Source organism: Nelusetta ayraudi, unplaced genomic scaffold, assembly GCF_046127955.1.
Source record: "Nelusetta ayraudi isolate G7.1 ecotype Tasmania unplaced genomic scaffold, CSIRO-AGI_Nayr_v1 ptg000068l, whole genome shotgun sequence".
Classification (NCBI taxonomy): Eukaryota; Metazoa; Chordata; class Actinopteri; order Tetraodontiformes; family Monacanthidae; genus Nelusetta; species Nelusetta ayraudi.
Genome location: NW_027466118.1, coordinates 655,085 through 676,751, shown reverse-complemented (window position 1 = coordinate 676,751; position 21,667 = coordinate 655,085).

Genomic DNA, 21,667 nt, shown 5'->3' with positions numbered 1-21,667 from the left:
CAAATGACAACAGGTACAAACATGGTAGAGGCAGTCGTGTTTTAGAAGAGAGTTTTGCATTTGAGTTCCGTGTGTGTGTGCGTCATTTTCTTTGCCATGCAGAGTTAGGACGTGGAGAAGGGTTATCACACGCGTGGAGTGAATTTTAATACCACGGAAGAGGCGGAGGTGTAAGTGGAAGAGACAAATCAAGTTTATGTCGAGCAAAGAAATAAGAAGCATGGCGAGTGCTTTCTGGAGAAAATGTCAAGACGAACGATGACGTGGAAACTCTGCAAATGAAATGACAGGATGCAGACAGTGGTGAGGTCCCACTGTGGAGCGGCTCAAGAATAACATGGCAGCGAGTGTGTCAACGATCTCAGTAGAAATGATTGAAATTGATATTGATGCGTTGCTGCAGTCCTACTATCCACATCACAACGGCAGCAACCATCTGTCCGCAGCACTGTGGTCATTACCATCAAACTTACTGGGAACTGGCCTTTGTTTTACAGCTTTATGATTCAAAATGCACCGCAACACTTTTTTCTTGTTTTGCACACTGCGGTTGAGTTGATGAATGCTGCATTTTATATTAGCATTTTCTGATTTCGAATTAAAGATGAGGAAGCACTTAAACTGCCTTTTCTTTTTTTTTTAAAGAAATTATTTAAAATATTTTTTGAGACATTTTCTTTTAGAAAAAATATACTAAGATAAAGATATTGTAATATAGATATTCGCCCAATGACAGCTGGGATGGGCTCCAGCAGAACCCTGAGTGCAGGATGAAGCGGGTATAGAAAATGAATGGATGGATGGATGGATAGAATAGTTATTAATCACATTCATGTATAAATTTGAAATGTATCATTTGTGCATGGCCTGAAGTCTTTATTTTGAATTTAGAACAAACCTTTTGGGCCTTGATTATCTTATCGGCTTCAACTTTGACACCCATGTCTAGAGCGATGAAGCTCAATACGAATCACAATTCACATTTTAGCATTTTAGAATAGTTCATATTGATGATAGATTAGATTTGTTGTTAACAAAATGTCACTTTGGCCGTGCAATGACTGAGCGCTTAAGGAGCGGCGGCTATGGCTAAGGTTATGAGCCCTTTGGTGGGGGGGATAAAAGAACCACAAAAGGCAGAGACCTGACTTGCATAATATGCAAATGAAGGGTTTATTATAAATGGAAATTAATTTGCGTATGCAGATGATTATATCGGCAAAAAGCTTCCTTCCCCTCTGTAAACAGTAATTCAGTGGTTTCTATGCAGCCTCTGTAGGTGATTAACACATTTATCTTGGCAACATGCAATTATGAAGCCTCCATCAGCTCTCCATTGTCTCCCCCTTATTGAAATGGATTTTCCTCCTAACAGTTCCTGCGCTGGCTGGCTGGCTGGCTGGCCAGCCGGCCTTAATTTCATCTGAACATCGAGGCAGTTGGAAAACATCAAAAGGTCCGCGAGGCAGCACCTTGCTCCCGCTCTCAGTGAAGCCTCGCTAACTCTGTCTAAAATAAATGCCCCTGCCACATAATTGGTGGCTGAGGCTCCAGCTCATGCACACTCCATTTTTTTCCCCTGCTTTTTTTTTCCCCACCAGTGCCTCCCCTGCGAAAACAAATCCTCCGTTCCCGCAGCCGCATTACTGCATAGTCACTGCGCCAAAATCCCCATGGCAACAGACATGTGCAACAGCCTGCCCTCCCTCGCCAGCCCCTCCCCCGCCCACCCCCGGCATCTTTCATCGCCGTGCAACTCTGGGGAGCAAAATAGGTAGCGTCTTCTGCGGTGATCTACAGAGGTAGATGCAGAGAAAGGGAACGAGATATCTTTCATAATAATCTGTCATCTGAAAGATTCTCTTTTGGTTCGGCTGGTTGCTATTGGAAACTGTATGAGGACACGGACTATAAGGAGCAACAAGCATCGCAGGCAGGCTGGAAGTAGGTGGTGGGTATTTACTGTGACAAGGAGAGATGGTGTCTGTTCTTGGAGCAACAGCAGTACATTTATTTGTTTGTATTTAGATCGGTGGTCCACTGCGGAGGATCGAACTGCTCCTCCAGTTGTTGTTTTTCTTTTTCTCACCGTGCGTTTGTAAATATCGACTGCCATGTGATGAACTTATAGTAAACGTCAGCAGAAGAATACTAGGGCAGAATAATAGAACGGAATGATACATTCCATATGATATATCAGCAGATTTTGAACCTAACAATGCAAAAACACGGAATCCATAACACGTAATAACAGTAACTTTGACAAAAGGAAAAAAAAAATTTCTGGTCAAAATAGTGTAAAAGTGCTACAGTCAGAAAAACAGTATAATCTTCCTTTAAGACACATGACAAGAAAAATAGACCGGAGCATGACAAATGACCATGAGAGCCTCACTGAAATGATTATACTGTCAGATGTGACGATGGCTGCGGGTCCATCCAACCAGAACACTGCTTGAGCTCTGTTCAGTGTTCTGGTTGGATGGTTTGTATGAAAAACGCGGTTGGACTTTGTCCAATGAGTGCAATCTAGTGTTTAAGATGAATCTTAAAACAAAAATATACCCTATTGTACTGTTGTGTACACATTGCCGATGGTTTCATTTGTTCGACCGCCTGCCAAGTTAACTTTAGCAACAATTAGGTGACTCAAATCGGGCTCAGTTTGACGTATGACCTCCTAATTAACTCCACACCTGAGGTTTCACTTATATATTAAATAGTAATCCAAATGAAATAGTTTCACATTTCTCATGTTCCAGTGGCAGCATCAGGCAACACCAATATGGACGGTTCACAACAAGAAGAATAGTTGACTGGGATGAATACGGTGTTGAAGAGTGGGGAAGAGAACGAACTTGGAAATGTTTGAAGTACTTGGGTAAATCTTTGTTTCTATTGCTGCAGATTGATATGAATAAACATATGAAACATACAAGGGACATGGCCACAAAATGTACACACAACAGTTCGTGTTCAGTTATACACCAACAGCCAACAGCAACAGGAACAGATGATTGTGTTGTTATTAATATTTGATGGATTCAGCAGTCATGTGACAATGCTTTATCTATATTCAACGCCTCTCCTGGTGATGTTTCTCTCAATGTTGGCAATCGGAAAAAAAAAAGCAACAACTGTGATACATTTGGGCTGTTGGAGTTCCTGGTGCTGCACTACGGTCCAATCTCTGAAAGTAAAAGCTTGACAGGCCTCCCACACTTAGTTACAGTTGTCAGTGGACGCTTGAGTTCTAATTCATATTCATTGGACCTTGAGGTCAAGAATTTCAGACTTTATTTAAAAAATTTCTGAAGTTGCGCCTCAAACCCTGCCTTCATACTCCAGATAGTTTTGACTTTTACGTAATTTGGTGGAGAATTTTGAATTTCTTTTTGAGTGTGAACACAGGGTTAGTGAAAGGATATTACAAAATCTGATACATGTCATGTCAACAACTTTAGGAGGTGAGAAGATGGTTTCAACCAACTCGTCCATGGAAACACATAAGAAGACTAAACATCGCCCACCTTCCCCCCACCCAAGACAATGGGGAGGAGCTTCCACTGTTGTCTTGCACCATCAAATATGACAACATGTAAAGGAGAATTTCTCATGTTTTATTGATTTTTTTGGTGGGGATGGGGGTGGAGTTGGGTAAATCTCTTTTCCAGCTTGCGAGTCCTGAAGTTCTTTGAATCTTGTCACACAACTCATTTTAACACAAGCTATTTGAATGGGGGTGGCAGCCATTCATCAAACAGTGGTGTGGCACAAATTAAAGCAACCCAAAGGGCCTCCACACAGACAGCCGTTCAATCTTCCCGGACTAGCGAGGGTGAACCTCCCTCTCTGCCCAGTCCACATCATTCCTATGGACTCCATAAGCTTTAATTATCACCGCATTATCTTCGGGAGCGTAATTGAGATGGGATCTGAGACAGTGAAGAAGAACGGTGATCAATATTTGTTGCGCAGCAGACAAAAACAAAAACAAAAATCTTCTTTCACATCATTTATTATTGTTGTTGGAAAACAATTTGGTCATTTTTAATTCTAAAACTTTTTATATTCACTGAAAAGCATCAAAACACTCAGTCAACTTTTCTCTCTCAAAAAAATTGATTATTTTAACGCACACCCACACACGGACAGACACACACACATGGTTTATCTTCGCACTGTGCCTCTGCAGCATTTCCCTGCCTCCTTCACGCGCTCTTTATCTGGTCTTTTGCCCCGTCTCTTCCCTCTTTCTTTGTTTCTGCTCCGGCTGACCTTAACTGTAATAATATTGTGAATTGAGGTTACCGGGAGTGAAGAAGTCAGGCTGACAGGCAACCCCGATTTCCTGCCCTTGCAGCACCTCATCACAGTGGAAGAGACACATGGCTTCTCAATCCCCATCTTGCAGTGGCCCACTTAGGCTGCCTGCTCTCCGGCGGCTGGAGGCCGAGTGCTGAGCCACCCTCTGCTGATTTAAGTTATTGGACGGGCCGTCAGAAATGTTTCCATGTGAAAACAACAAACCGCCTTTCACCTATCATGGTGATTGCCTAGTATACATATTAATCCCACACAAGTCGACCCAGGATGTTCACCACCGTGCTGCAGGTTGTTCAGGACTTTCTTTAACAGCGAAATGCTTAAATGCGCAGCAGGGATTAAGAATTCCTGACTTAAAGCACCTAAAAAAAAAAAAAAAACCCTGGTCCCCAAGGTTCCCATAATCCAACACAGTCAAGTCTTTTGTCAAGGTCTGTCGGCCTGCTTTAAAAAAAAAATAAATAAAAAGGCCCCAGTTTTTCAAATTGAGACTGTCCTCCCACAAGGTACAGTTGCATCAGTCATTCCGGCAGGTCCCTCGCGCTCACCTCCACATTTTCTCACACCTCACAAACCTCCTCCAGCGCCAGGCGGAGCAGAACCTGATGGTGTGCAACTATTTCACAGGTCTACTTGTGATTCTCTCCACGGGGCCAATCTGACGTGCAAATGCACTGCTTCGTTTCAGGCGACAATTATGAGAACGAGCACAATCGGATGCAACAGTTGCTTCAGTAATTGCATTTTCAACCTAAAATTTCCCCGCACATGAACTGCCGTGTGCCCTTCAGGGTAAAATAAATGTCCTTACGTAAACATTGTACTTAATCGTATTTCCATTTTTTTTCAACCCGCACCCCAGCCATGCACAATTCATTATTTAAAATCACTATAGATCTCCAGAACACATAAGATCACCTACCAACAAGGTAGTAGTTTTAGAGGGAAGCTGTCACTTTCTGTCAGGTGTCTCACTAACCTGGGAGATGTATCGAGAGAGGTACAGTACTGTATGTGACATCACAAAGGGTTCAATTCCACATCTGTATCTTCTTACATGCGCTTTGTAAAAAAAAAAAAATGGACCAAGCAAAATGGAGTGAAAGATGCAGTCCATTAAGAGGGACGATCAATCAATAATGTGGTGCCAGTATCGGACCAATCATTACTTTCAGTTCTCTTGTAGTAGATAATTAAAAGGCCAATCTTGTTTTACTTTTATCTCTACGCTGTATGGATTTTGGTAAACCAATTCTTTATTTTCACTGCTGAATTGGAAAAAAAAAAATTCCAACAGTGACTAAACAATATTTTAACCAGATAAGCGACATTGTACATTCTGCTAAATGTGTGAAGACAGATGTGAGGCCGACGCCTCTCTGTTGCAGCTGCTGCCCGCCCCCCCCCACCAGACACGTGTGCAGGCCGGGTAGGGGTCACCGGGTCCACATGACATCCGAGCCCCAAGGTGAAAAACGGGGTGGACTCTTTAAGCATGATTAGCGGGCGCTCCAGACTACTTCAATTAGTGTGTAATCACCTCGGACATTGGAGGTGAATGGCCTGACGCCTGAGCGATTCTCGCTCGCCATCACTCTTCCGCCCAGCGCCACCCATATCAATGACACCCTCCCCTCACCCTCCTCCTACCACATGTCCCTCCCAGTTTTCCCACATGTGCTCCTCCGGGGCTCCTCTGCCCTCAATAGGAGAGGAGATCATGTCCGTGGCCGTCACTTGCGGTACATCACCGTCCCCGCGTCATTTGCATTTGCCGTGTCAATGCCGCCGCTCCTCTGCCACTTCTGGTTTCATCCAAGCCAAATGTCAAAACTCTGTTGACAACATGAAAGGTCACCAAAGAGCAGTTTAGGGGACTGCGCTTTAATATCACTGGGAGCAATCTGGCATAACGGGGCGCCGCCACAAACGAGGCTGGTGGCGCTGTCCAGGGTGGGAGATAATTTAAAGTGAACTGGGGATAATGAGGACTTACAAACGAGAGCCGCTGTGACTGATGAGGTTCCAGTCTTTGGGCGGCTGGGAGAGAGGGTCACTGGCTTTGAGGCAGAAAAGTCAAAGCACTGCTGAAGCCTCTTTGCATTTTTTTTTTTTTTTTTCCCCCGAACCATGTTTCTAGTTCTCCATTTCCTTATTTGATTTTTATTTTTTTTTTTGCTGGCCATTTGGACTGTAAAGGATTGTAGCCCACAGCTGTTAATTCCACAGTGCACCACATGTGCAAGAACTCGAAGAAGCAAAGAAAAAAAAAAAGCACTCATGCACCACCACACTTGCACGCAATCCCTCCCTCAATCCATCCTTCCTGGTGCAGAAGATTCGTTCAGTTGCACAGAAACGGATTTAGTGCCAGAAACTGAAAAAAAGGTGAGATGATGGAATAAATTGCGGGATGATTCTACCTCATTAGAACAGCTGTGTTAAGACTTCCAATTTCAGGGCAATCAAAAGGATCTATTTTCTTTTGTTTTTGTGCACATTACCATTGTTATTTTTTTTTGATGTGGGTCAACTTGTGAGTCACAGTGAGGGAGGGAGAAGTCAGAGGGATGGCAGAGGAGGGATAAACAACAAAAAAATGCAAATTGAGAAGCATTGTCTGGTATTCAATTCTCCAATGAAACTTAATCTTCCCCCGGCAAGGGATTGTTTCGTGCCAGCAGAGGTCCGTGGCGGCGGCATTAATGAACATGTTTTGGACCATCTCTTCCACATTACTAGCAATTTTGAAATAGAGGAAAACCCAGGGCGCCCCAGTAAAAAGTCTTTGGAGACTATTGTTCTTTCTCTCGCTCTTCCCCCAATCTCACTAATTGGTTATCTATCCTTATTTCTCCCTTCTGTTTGCTATTCTGAGGATCAGCTCCTCTCGTGGGGGGAAAAAAGAGAAGAAGCTCGGGATAAATCTTGGACGCCGAGGACAAAATATCTCTTCATCAGTGAAGAGCAATGGGCAATGTGACACGTGTGGCTATAATATCATGGTTTTGTCCTTGCGCCTTCATCGTTAACTTCTCCAATCACCTCTGCTCTCATTTAAAAACAGACACGGCCGCGCATTCATTAGAGCCATTTCATTTGTTTCAATTTGCCCGCCTGCGACAATGTCACCAGTGTCCCAGTAATTGGAGGAGTTTACGGCCTAATTTACCAACATACCAGTCGACTTGGCTGCATTTCAAAGATTCCTCTGCCCCCTCCCTCATCAGTCAGACATGTATGACTCAGCTTGTAATAACAAAACTTAATGAGTGTGTTAAAAATCAGGCCCATTCAACGTCACTCTGGCTAATATTTCTGTCAGCCTTTCTCTGCGTCGCTCTGCCAGTCATTCGTTCAGTCTACACACACACACACACACACACACACACACACACACACACACACAAACTCCCCCCAAGCAGCAGGCTTCTTTAAATCTTGCAACACAACCCTCCAAATACAGGCCACTTTCTCAGCGTGTGCATGCGGCGCCTCAAACGCAACTGAAGTATTCAATAAATATTGGAGCAAATAAACAAGGGAGCACAATATTATTTCTTCCTTTAAGGCAAAAAAGTACATGAATGTATAATGCACATTTGTAAATGAGGCCCAGAAAGTTCAAGTCCTAAAATCAATTACCAACTGCCTTTTTGTTTGATGTCGCTGGAGCGGAGCAGAATGGCTTGAATAAAAGAAAAAATAATGTTTTGTTTTGCTTGTATCATTGAGAATAACACATTTCTACTACCACTACAACTACTACTAATCATAATGATCTATTTGACCTTTCAGAACAATGGTTTAAATGCCTAAAAGTGACTTTGAAGAAGTTCATAAAGATAAAAAAAAAAAAAAAGTTGCTCACTGCAGCACAAAACTGCCATAAATGTTGGATGTTCGTGTTTGCTGGCTGATGCCAAGTTAAAACGTGACTGCAAATCCTCCATCAATGGATCCCAACGCTGATCCTCCACGCATTGCTGATTCCAACTAACTTGGGGTCACAGTTTGGGCAAGGTGCCACTTCATCGTAGCCGACATAGAGACAAACACCATCTGCAATATACAGCAGAAAAAATATACCTTCACAAGCTACTTTCTCAATGGAGGATTTTTTTTTTTTTTTTAATAGGCTTGAAAGGGGAGCACTGCATGTTTTCTGGTCTGCTCATTTTACAAACTGCTGATCTACTGGGACTTTCAGGCGCAGCTATCTCGAGGGTTTAAGAGAGAAAGGTTCCAAAAAGAGAAATGGTTTCAGCGCGGAGAGAAATGCATCCTGGCAGGTACACGTAGTGCTAATCTCCGCACAGCATCGGTCGATCATCATACCAACAGCAGTGTAGTCAGCGGGGAGCTCCAGTTCTGAGCTGCCTTCACAGAAGTGTGTCAGATGACTGCCGGCCCTAAACACACCCGACTCTGGTGGCACCACCGAATCAGTGGTAAGTCGTTGTCAGCTCTGTTCAGTGGAGGAAGTACTCCAGTCCAGTTTGCCAGTTGCTCAAGGTTAGAAAGTATTTTTTTTCGATAATGTTAATTTTTAGTTGTTTTTCAAAGAGGGTTCTTGGTTTTTTTTTTCTATCATTGAGAACTATTTAGTATTTGCAGGCTACACAAAAACAAATCAGTAAGAATATTATGTTTTTGTTTCCTTGACAAAAAGAAGTGGAAAAAAAAAAAATAGCGCACAACCAAAAGGCTTTTTGTCCATGGGTCCCATTTGCGAAGGTGAAGAGGCCATCATTCAGTGTCACACTGACAATGACAAAATAGGAGCCGTGTTATTTCAAACAGAAGGGACATCTTCCTCTCTCCCACGCGTGTGTAATTCACAACCTCCACCTCCCATTCAGAAGTTGGCTCCAGCCTCCACCTTACCTTGGTACCTCCACGTTGCGTGGCTGGCTGAAATCTCAGCGCTGCTGGCAGACGCAGGGGAGAGCTTGGCCGCTAATACGAGCTGCCAGCAGCTTCGATTAATATCGCCAAAGCTCAGGCGGCTCGCATTAGCTGCCCTCAGAAGGAAGACATTTCTGCAATATTAATACTGGATGCAACCCTCTGTCCACTCTTTGTTTTTGTTGAGCGACTTGAGTCTCGACCCTGTCCCAGTCTCATTTTTAAAGCAGTGTTTTCACAGGGCCGCTGGAGTCAGTCTTTGCTCATGTTTCTCAGATTTGGCAATATGTGCTCTGATCTTTGCGCAGCTGTGAGATCACCCAGCAGAGGTTTTGTTCTCTTTATGGGCATGTGCACCGCATGATACTAAAGAGGACACATCAGAAATCTTGAAAAGCCACAGAAATGTGTGAATAAAGCTGTTTGTTTGGCAATTCCCAAATCCTGAAGTGACCTTGTGTTGTTGTTGTTGTTGTTGTGTTTTTGAGGACAAAACTCAAGTCCCTTTGAGGCTTAAATCCAAGTCACTAAATTGAATTGCCTTTCTAAAGCCACTGGCCTTTGAGAAATACAAATAACACACAAACACACACACACACACACACACACACACACACACACAAAAGCCTCATCTGACCACATCACTTTGACGTCTCTCCTGCTCTTCTTCTTCCTTCCACCCCCAATTTAAGATTGTGTGTTTGTCATCTTGATTGTAGACTGCAGGATTATAATTGAATGTTTATGTTGCCTTTTTTGCACGCTCAGCTCAACATTAATCATTTTTTTGTTCCTGATGTTCTAATCCAATCTATTTCTTATCGTCCCGCAGAAATGAGAGTTAATCCTCCAGTCTCCATTTAGTGCACACAGTCGTGTCTCCTGCTCATTTGATCAACTGCCACCGGCTGATTTTGTCAATAATTGAATGCTTCAGTGCTGCGTCAATCCAAATGTGTGCACAGATAATGAGGACTGTGAGCTCCCACAAAGCAACCACGTGGTCAGATGTGAATCTTTGCAAACTTTTTTTTCTCATCTGACTTCTGTAAAAAAAAACAAAAAAAAACACATCTGTGATGGTGCGTGTGTTGAATCGCTGACTGTTGGAGCACCAAAAGCACAAGGAGTATAATATTCAAGAGGAAGTCAGGCCTCAGTGGCCTGGAGCTCTGAGAATGTTGACCTTCTGGTCCAGTTATAAGGACTAGCAAATGAAAGTTCATCAACGCTCCCAAGCAGGGAAATCCGGCCCATTTCCGCCAGACAGCAGGGCATCAAAGATAAAAGCAGCATGTACACATACACAATCTACTCACTGAGGAAGTTCACTGTACAATGAAGTGCTGCTACAATAATAAAAAGGCTCCGCGGCACCTCTTGATTAGATTCAAACTTGAACTGAGTAAACACTGTGATTATAATTGCTGCTCAAAGCTCAATATCATGCATATTTCATTCAACACCCACCTCTGCATATTGATCCAATTTACTGCGATTGTGCCATTGATACTGTCGCAGACCTAGGGGAAAGGGGATCTCTCTGTCTGAGGTGGGAGACACGGATGGGTTCGTACTCGGATTCGCAGCGTAATCAATTAGCGTTCCATCAGGATGCACGCCAGTGTTGGCGCACTATCCAGAAAAGGGAGGCATAGCTGCTGGAATCCATCATATCAGCATCTTCAGAACATGGTGTACGCCGCCTCTCCGCCCCCCTCGCCCTCCTTTTTAAATACAAACTAGTAAGGAGTCATGATTTAAAGCTCAAGTACGTTGAGCTGCGAAACTTTGAATCGCAGAGTGCTATAATTACACCCTTTGTAAATATATGCTCTTTATAGCTTGAATCAATCACTGCGGGAGGCTGATCATTTCACTTGATTAACAAAGTTGTGAGGTTGAACATCTGGTAGCAATTAACCTTCAGACCTGCGTTCCGTGCCCGCGGATCTGCGCGCATCAGTGGAGCTGGGCGGAGCTCCAGCTCTCTACAGCGCCGCCGCCGCCACCGCATCTTTCAACAACGACTGTTTATCTTCATCAGATTGCGGAGGAAAGTGCTACAGTCACTCCTGTGCGTAGTGCCGGAGCAAAAGGGGGTGGGGGGAGTGAGTGTGGGGAATGAATGCACTTCCTCATCAAATGCTCTTTGAGCGATTGTCTGGGGGTGGGAATCTCTTGACACCTCACAATTTCATGTAATTGAGATGCAGAGGGCTACAACGTGATTGCAAGTGGTTATCGATACTGCTTAGTGTCAATGGGAGGCTGCATCTCCAGCGCCGGCTCGTGCGACATAGCACAAACAGTGCAGCGGCGACCACTGTGTAAATTGGTGGGTGTAGAAATGGCTCTCCACTTTAGCCCACATGTCAACCTCACCAGGTGTGGTGAAACCATTGGCAGGGCTTGTGTTGAGTTTTTTTTTGTCGAGTCGTAACAAATCCAACAAATAGATTTTTCTTTTTTTTCTTTTTCCAACGATCTGCAAAGCCAAAAGTCGAGTTAACTGTTTTGCAGTTTCTCCCTCAGGCACTTAAGTTTGGACAGAATTTCATACTCATGGGATTTTTTTCTAGCATCATCAAATATTCAATCTTCATGAATATAAGTTCAACATTTGCAGTACATTATGTTCTTTGCAACCCGGCTGGTTGCGTTGCAGTTGTACCCCATTCAGCAGCTCTGTCAGTAATAATTAATTCATTCATCTTCTATACCCGCTTATTCCTATTCAGGGTCACGGGGGTCTGCTGGAGCCTATCCCAGCTGTCTTAGGGCGAAGGCAGGGTGACACCCTGGACAAGTCGCCAGTTCATCGCAGGGCCACATAGTGACAAACAACCATTCACACTCACATGCACACCTACGGACAATTTAGAATGTTCAATTGACCTCACATGCATGTTTTTGGAGTGTGGGAGGAAGCCGGAGAGCCGGAGAGAAACAGTAAGGGAGACAATAATTCACAACCTGATTCGCCGGCTGGCTGAATTAGTCACACCGCAGCTAACAATCAAGTTTCAGATGAGTTTCTCCTGTGTGACCTTGGTGCCACGGATCGGATGCTTCTGCCAGGCTCGTACAAATAATCCGCATTTCAACATTTACACCTGCCAATTCAGAAATGTGCGCGTGTGCGCGACACTCTGGGAGAAATAAGCAACATCGTGGAAGCTGCAATCTTTATCCACCTGATCCGCCACTTTGTAGCCAAGGTGAGAGAGGTTACACAGTCTTCAGGGAGTTCAGTGTGCCCGTTTGGAGCGGGATCGAGAAAGAGAGAATAATACATAGCGCTGCGTGTCTGCCTGTGCCGCAGTCAGCTGCTATTGTAATGCTGCCTGTGTTGCGCTGCCGAGCACTTTGTTTTCAGACGAAATTATTTCATACTAAGATTTAGGGCAAACAAATGTGCCCTGCATTCAAATTTTTTATTTTATTTTTATGGATTTGGCTTTTTCATTAGTCGCGCGCAAACACATTGCAGCACTTTGGGTGCTATTTGATGCAGATTTCTATAAAGCAGCTTGCAAAACCAAATGGCATAAGAATGCATTTTTTTTTTTTAAAGAAAAAGTCAAACACTGTCATAAAAGACAGAGAGGGTAGAAAAGAAAAAAGGAGAACTTCCTTGTCCATATTGCTCTGATGGATTACAGTGTTTTGTAGCCCAGTGGAGATGTGCTGTAATTGCTGTATTTATTTCCCTTGTTGATCCAGCGGGAAGGAAAAAAATTGCAGTGTGTTATCTCGGAGAAACCGGGTGCCAGCAGATTCAGAGCTGCAGTTCTGGATCTGTTCCAGTTCAACTTGTGCCACCTCTCAGCAAGAGAATAGCAGCTGCAATTTTGGAGCCGTTACTGAATTAAACAAGTGGTCCCCACTGGTGGAGTGCAGATGGGACTCAGACCAGGATGCTGCTCGAACCCATCACAGAATTTACAGAGGGTGCAGTTCACATGAGCACAACCGACTAGGCTGTGCTCGTGTGACAATATGGGTCAGTTGCGTTTTTCAATTATGAAGAAGAAAGGTACGTGCCTTGGATGTAAAAATAGCAACAAGTGAGAGACTTGATGAAAAATGTTGAGAGAAATGCACCACAGAGACGACCGTCACAATTTTCTACCTGCATTTAAAATAAGCTACAATCAGCTCATTGGATTTATATTATGGTATGGATCAAAGTTGTGCATAAAAAAGGCCAGGGGTGTTAGGCTAATAAACATTTTTAATCACATAAAATACAGAAAAAACATTACTGCAGTAATCAAATGCCCTGGTCTTGATGAGGAAAATGGTGAGTGCTGGAAATGCACCTTCTATGTTTTAATGGAGTGATGAAACTCTGTAACACTAAAGTGTCGAACTTGAAAGAGTTACGGAAAAAGAGCCCTAAAAATAGTTGTACAAATCCTTAAATATTTCCCCTCCTGTTTTACAGCTGGAGGCTTCAAAAAGGCCGCCTGTAGACGACCTGGCTATACATTGCCGGGTCGTCTCATCATCTTTAGTGGATTTTTTTTTTTTTAAAGGCCCCGTGTGTTGAGCATTAGCTAATTGAGCAGGTGCAGTTTATTAATATGAACAATGTGGTGGTCTCAATTCAGCCTGAAATCAAAACTTTTTTTTTTCCTTTTTAGTAACGTTCACCTTTTCTGTTCCACGTAATGCCAAAAATATTCCTTTAACATGCAGATGCAAATGAAGATACACCTTTTACAGCCTCTTATTTCCGAGCCGTTGTATCCTCAACAAACTCCAACGATTGTCTTTAAAATCCCTGTTTCTGACAACCCATCCAAAAGCAACTTGTCAAAAATCCATACAATGTAGGAGTTGTCCATGATTCCGCTTCTCCTAAATGCAACACAATAAAAATAATCTATGAGATCCACTGTAAGCCAACCGTAGAAAACTGTTTAAAAACTGTTTAAAGCAGCATCAGAATAAAGAACAACAGCAATACTTTGTCTTTCAACCCCTTGAGACAAATGCATATGTTTAAAAATAAGAAAAAAAAACCTTTGTTTTTAAACTAGTTTCTTCGGGTTGTACTGTTGAAACACTGCTCTTACTTGTTGTGATGAAGCTCTATGCAACAACTTGCTAAAAGCGCACAAGTTCTCTCAAGTACGACGACTGCATCACAACGGAAACTTTTCTTCGTCTGTTTCTTGTGGACCACAGGCAGAGTACTATAGCCGTGGGTTTAATAAATATTTTGGTACATCACTGTGAAACAAGCCACGTCTTCAATTTCAATTTTGTAAAAAAAAAAAAAAAAAATGTCGAGGCAGTTATCCCTATTCACACTGATCAGCTCATTGAGTTCAATGTCGTCGGTTAATGCTGCAGATTATGTTAACATTTCAAATGTGCGTATTTTATGCAAAAGAACACATTTGTTTAACAATGCAGGTTATACAAAAAAATTGTCTGAATTTTGGAAGCAGAACATCACATAATTGATGTCATAGCATTTCTATGTGCTGTAGCTACATGCCGCATGTACACAACATCATCCCGCTAACTGGCTTATTTGCCTAAGGAATTTCCATATAGGGGAGAGAAAGAGAATTTTCCATTACCTGCTTTTTTTTTTTTTTTTTTTAAAGCTGAGCAAAAACGGGTCTCTGAAAAAATAAGTCTCTGAGCATAAACTATAGCAGGTTGTACTCTGAGGGGAGGAAGCTAACCCAATCTTTAGGATAACCACATTTCAAAGTCCTTACCATCTACCCTGTTTGATTTATGCAAATATGTGTCAGAGATTACAATTACCAGCATCAGCAGGCTAACAGCTTCCAACAGCACCTTTTTTTTTCTTAAATGAACTCAGAAATCCTGCATCACCTGCAGGTAGACTGCAGGTAATCATTTGGTTTTCTCCATTTAAAACCCAATTATCTTTCCCTTCCCACATCCACCTGCAAGGGGAAAAAATATTCATTGCATGGGACAAATTAAAGGTAACTACGATTTATTTGTCTAATACATTTTACTTCTGTGTACACACAATCATCATAATAACAGAGAGGCAAAACATTTGGCAGAAAACAAAAAGGGAAAGAAGAAACAACAATCTTGTGATTTATTGTGAGCATTCATCCAACGTTGGCCACCACTGTTATACAGTGCACTCTGTTGGCCAGAAGCTGAAACATTAATTCTAAATGAAGATTAAAAAGAACAAGTGAGGTGTAAGTGAAGGTAAAATAAATATGCTTCAATTAATTCAAATCAGTGTAAATAGCGTCAAAGTCTACATTTGTGTTCCTTTTTTTCCCTCCATTTGCGCCGATGGAGACTGGAGGTGAATATTAAGTATGTTTACCCGGCTCCCTTTGTCAGTGAAGACGGTTTACCATAATGACACTGCCAAGATTGTGTTGTTGGAATTAATTTGCCAACAAAAGCTATTCATCAGTGGGGTTTTTTTTCTGTATCCATCAGATTGTTTAACATCCAGGTGAGAATCGCACCCACACAATGAGAGGGTCTGATTTTGCCAGTTAGCAAGGCATTTTGGCTTATCACTTATTTACCTGACATCATCATATCATGCAGTTTAGCACAGGCGCACACTCCACCATTAGCTAAAACAAACACACAGCAGCAGCGGATAGGTGGGTGACATATCTGCACATACATTCTCGTCAATTGCATTCAATGCTAATAAAAAAAATCTCTAAGGCTAGTTGAGTAAGTTGCTAACAGCGCAAGGCTGATTGCAGTTTGTAATGATATCCAATACTCAGTCACTTTGAGTCACTTTGAATCACTGTGAATCGTTTTAATCAAGTTAAGCTAGTTGGTGTGAGCTAGCCATTGTTCTGTGGTTTACAAGCTTGCAGGCACTGACTGATTTTCTCATTCATTTCTCATTCTCAGTTATGATTAAAGCTCCAGCTGGTTACTCTCGCAGTACTTGGTTTGGCTCAAAACGTCTATTTCTTAGCTGACGAGATGGATCTGGAGGGAATTCAAACATGAAATCTCAGCAATTCAGTTGCTCAGCGAGGTTAGCATGCTGAGCACGCCTGACGTGGCCTGACAGGAAGTTTTAGGTTATTTTTCAAAGTTTAAGAAAAAACTTTTAAAAGCAGATATGTTTACACCTCCTACTGTGCGTGGAAATGTCCTTCCATGGGTCAATTTAGTATTTTTTTTGTCTATTTTGAAATAAAATTAGAAACATAAAATATGCAAATACTAAATAAATTAGCTAATTACTCATGCAAAAACTCATTCTAGTTGGGTGTTAAAATTCCCTCCAGCCTCTCACAGAGTGCTCATTCCCTCCCCGCAGTCCCACTCAGATATACCCTTATCCTTCTTATCCTCAGCAAATCAATACCTGCCTCAGCTACTTTGGGAATCAACCATCCGCACACATCAACTCAGAAATGATGGTTTAGGAGCACAAAGCAGAAATCCATGGTGGAAATGTTGCTTGCCTTCGCACTTTGCGCCAGGTGTGTGTCGATGGTTTTTGAGCTTTAAGACTTTCACCAAGAAAACACCCACACGGTAACTTATCCTCATTATATTTTCTGGAGCCTATTTGGGACGGCTGTCACGAAATGGAAACACGTCCAGGACTTTGCCAATTTGGAAAATCCGACAATGGAATCAGCACGTTCCCTCATTATAATGAATTTGCCACCCAGCGTCCCAGGGCAGTAATTATTAAAACTGCCATTAATGGAGGTCAGGAAGTTTGATTCAAGCTATTAATCTAATTGTGTGTCATTTAAATACCATACATCATAATGTACATGTTTACCTTTAACATTTCTTTGCACTTAGTCGGCTTCCCCTCTCAGTATTCATCAGCGCATGAATATTGATGCGGTATCTCTCCAGGCACTTCATCTAAGATGAATGAAGACGGGCCTCCAGCTCAGACATATCTGCACAAACACGGCGTGCTCATTAAAGACCAATTGTATTATAATGCATACCTGTCTGGAGAAATGAAAGGTAGCCGCTCTGATCGTGTTCGCTGTGCCGAGATCCAAAATTAGTCATTAAGACAAAAATGTCCTCTGCCTTTTCGAGCACCGCCAACACGGCCAATTATATGGAAGTGCAGCAGTTCATCTCCGTCTGCATTGCTGAGTTGAAGGTGATGAAACTATTACTAATATTAACTTATTGTTAATTGCACAATTACCCAATTGCTCGAATAATACCTGCTATGCTTTAGCGCTAAGGTGTGCTGCGCGTAAACTTAACTATGTTAATAGGAGATGGAATTTTCCACCTGATTTGGCCTAATTGCAATACATTTTCCACAACGTCAAAACCATCGCTAATAATATGGGCCAAAAAACTGAAAATATCCAGTGAGCAGTGTGGAGAAATTCAATACTTGACCGCTCAACATTTCCACTTTATTGCTAGGAGCAAGGTCTAAAATGCTGATGTTTTTAAAAAACAAGAAATCCAGTCACTATTGTGAGTGAATTTGCCACTGGTTGCTTTTGTTGAAATAATTCTGCCAGGCCACGTCTTATTTCTTTGAGCTGCCAATGGGAAGGGATAAATCAAACTAACTGACAGCAGAGTTCCGCCTAAATTATTAACTTCCTGCAGTTGAATGACCATTAAGCCTTAAAAGCAATCTTTAGATGATGACGTTGGGCATTGAAAAATTATTTCAACTGGACGTCTGAGCGACCAGAGCAAGCAAAAACAAGACAAAAAAATAGATTAAAAAACAATGAATTTAAAACAATGTTATTTCGATTGGACAAATACTGTGCAGCGCGTCCAGCTCCATCACCTCAGTGTGATAGAATGTTATTTATCAGACTTGTCTGCACCAACACAGTTTTTTAATTTTATATTGAGGCATTGAGTCATGCGAAAAAAAATGTCACAGCCAAAACAGTTTGCCTGGGCACTAGTGTACCTTTTATTGCTGCGCGATATCTAATACTTTGCTCTCATTGTTCTAAATTATAATTCAGTATTAATCAAAAGCTACAACATACATGAAGTGTTGTTTTAATAATATAGAACAAGTAAAAACAAAACAAGCCCAAGCAAACAAACAAAAAAGAGAATCTTAACTATGACTTGGCAGTGCTCAGGGGGGACTCGTGTGGCGTTTACCCAAAAACTTGACCAGTGTGAACATCTTGCGAGTAACTCAGCGAGGCCGTAGCGTGCGATGGCGGCGCTGGCGATGGCCGAGATAAATCACCGTTTCTGCATCAGTAAGTAACGCCAGCCGGGCCTGCTTCTGCATCTGCTTTTTGAAGCTCGCCGAGTACAGGCTGCCCCAAAAGGCTATTCCTCCTTTCTTGCACTGCTTATCACTTTCATTTCTTTCCTTTTTTTTTCTTCCTATTTTCAGGGGTGGGGGGGCGGCTTGGAGATCTTCCAAAGAGCTAATTCTTTTTCAGTGGATGGCTGAAGGCTGTCAAGCCAATCCTGTGAAGCGGCTTCAGCCATGCTGCGTTGCACCTACTACAATCCAAATAGGGTCATGACCGCAGGCTATCTGCATGCTGTCGGAGTGACATTCCTCTCTCTGCGGTTTGTGTGTGTTGTACAATCCGCGCAGCTGTCTGATGTCAATATTACTGCGGGCCATAGGACAGAATGCTATACAAATGAGAAGAAGAAAAAAAAAAAGATGCACCGACCAGAATTCTGGACGTTCTTATTTACCGAGCATTATCACTTGTTTATATTATTGTACCTCTCTCACCATGTAGTTCCACTAATAAGGATGATTTTCAAGCTGTGTTTATATACAGTATACGTATAATATAATTACAATACATATATTTTTCGAAGAACATCGTTTCTTTATGCTCTGCAATTACTTTCCTTTAACACATTAAATCCATCCATCCATTTTCCTGTCGCTGCGCTCAGGTTTAGAGCACCGTGATAAATTGACATTTATTGGCTATAATTATGGTTTTTGCCGTCTGTGACGATCGAGGTCCAGCGTTTGACATCGGAGTTTGAAACCTACTGATGCTAATCGGCAAATGAGCGAGTAGCCCGTGTATTTGCTACGTGTGCAGGCAGGGCAAGTCAACATGAAGTAATCCCACAAGGCCCAGCGATGCCGGCGTGCAGGAGCCGGCGCAGCAGATACCTCGTCTTCTCACGACAGCTTTAACCGTGGCCTCCCAGCCCGGAGATGAAACACTATGAAAAGTGTTGTTGTTACAACGGCCACGGCCCCAGCTGAATCACTGCAGATGTGAAATTAGCCCAAGAGCCGCTGTGTTCACCTGAGGTGACACATTAAGACCCTTGATTCACAGCCAAGATAAATACAGGAGTTCTATTCCTGTTCCTGGGCAAGTGATGGCAAGCGCGCGCAAAGACTCGATCCAGGAATCGATCAGTTTGCTCTTCAACTTGTCAACCAGGTCTGCCAGTGAAGCAAGAGAGTACATAGGAAATAGATGTGCAAGTTGATTTGATAATCGCTCTTTCTACCTCGGGCCATGAACTCATCAGTCGGCCCACGTCCCTCAAACTTCCACACGGTGGAAACTGACGATGTTTTTTTTTTTTTGCATTATTCGGCCCAGTTTAACAGTGTGGTAGCCTGGCAACGGTCAGACAAGAAGTGAACAGTCGTCACTTTGAGTACAGACTCCCCGCAGCCGTGGACCCTGACCGGGCTGCAGGCTGCTGGAGTCATTCTTATTCCTTCCGTCTTAGTGAACAAAATGTCTTTAACTAGCGATGTGAAAACCTCACTGAGCATCTCCTGCCACTTGGGCCTGAGTGTCCTTGAGTGTTCATCAGAAAAAAAAAACATTAAAGTACTGGAAATGTTCCAAGTTACAAGTTGATGTTGAGCCTACAAAACACACAAAGTTCTATCAAAAATAATTTTCATCAGTCCGTGTAGGAATTTTGGTGCTGGAAGCAGCAACAAGGTTATATATATTTATTTAGAAATTGACATGTTTTATTGTTTTCATAAAGTATTTTATCATTTTCTTAATGTTTGCTCTGTCTGTGATTGTCTCACAAAAAGGAAAAAAAAAAATGAATTACATATTTTTGGAACCTGGTATCTGCAGAATTGCTTATCGCCACACAGAAGTCTGGCATACTTGTTTGTTTATAGATGTGTCAAGTGGACAAATATATTTTGTCAAACACTCTCGTGTAGGCAAGATAACCAAACAGCGGGAGAAAACAGTTTGGAAAATACTCTTCCAGACTGCTGCTTCATGTCCCTTTTTTTCGTGAGTTTTTCTGCAAATTAAATAACTCTCATTTAAAATATAAGGTTTGTCATAGTTTTAGCAGAAGATGGCTTATATTTCTAACGGCTCCTGCATGATGTTTATTTTTCTTCTTCTTCTTCTACTGGGTTCTCCCTGAAGGGACATCAGCATAAAGAGTTTGACAACTCCTGGCCTTGAGAGGTAAAAAAAAAAAGGATATACATCACCTTTGACCTTTACCATACAATACACTATCGCAGAAATTGAGAAAACAAACAAACAAACAAAAAAAATCCACATTCAGCCAGAGTCCTCTGGAAGTGTAGCAGCTGTAATAGGGTTATGTTGCTCACAGGCAGAGGAGCACCAGCCACACCAGAGTACCGAGCCTGCACTTTATTCTGCACTACAGAGAGGCATTGGGGACGGAGCGAGCGCGTACACACACACACACACACACACGCACACACGCACACACGCAGGCTCTGTGCATCGCTGCATGTGAGTTAACAAGTTCACTCAAAAGTAAGGCAAAAAAAATTACATGGGCTCAGCTGCACACACGTTGCCCGAGGTCCAATGGCAGCCCTGCGTTTACCCCAGCAGAGGCAGAATAAGGAGAGAGAGAGGGGGGGGGGGGGAGGCCCACAAATGATTTTTTTATTCAGTTCAAAACAAGCCACTATTCTGCATGACCTCTTTGACATGCCTGAAACCATTTTTCCTGGGATCTGCTGGTGAGCAAGCGTTCGGAATTCGACCGTCACTGCTTACGCTATCAGGACGGTTTATCGTCGTCGCAGAAACCGGGTCAGTCTCATATAGTCCAAACAAAAATCATTGTCGGAGGCACTGCGTGACGGCGCAAGTGGTAGCGGCGGCTTTAGCTTTGAATTGTTTATACCGGCTTCAAGTAAGAGGGGAGTGGGGCGAAAAAAGAGGAGTGAATCTTTGGAAAAAAAAAAAATCCTCTGCCTGCATCAGAATGCTGGTTGTCAGGCAGCACGACTCAGGCAACGTGTTGTTCTATTGTGAACATCTAGCATCTAATGGAGTGAAAACGACACCCAGTTTAAGAAATGAGGCATTAGAGTATAAACCAACCAAACCTGGACAGACCAGTGCACATTTATAATGATGACATGAGGGTGTATGTGGGCGACTGCAACAATAGAGATGTATTTATAGATTAAGGGTGAATTCCAATT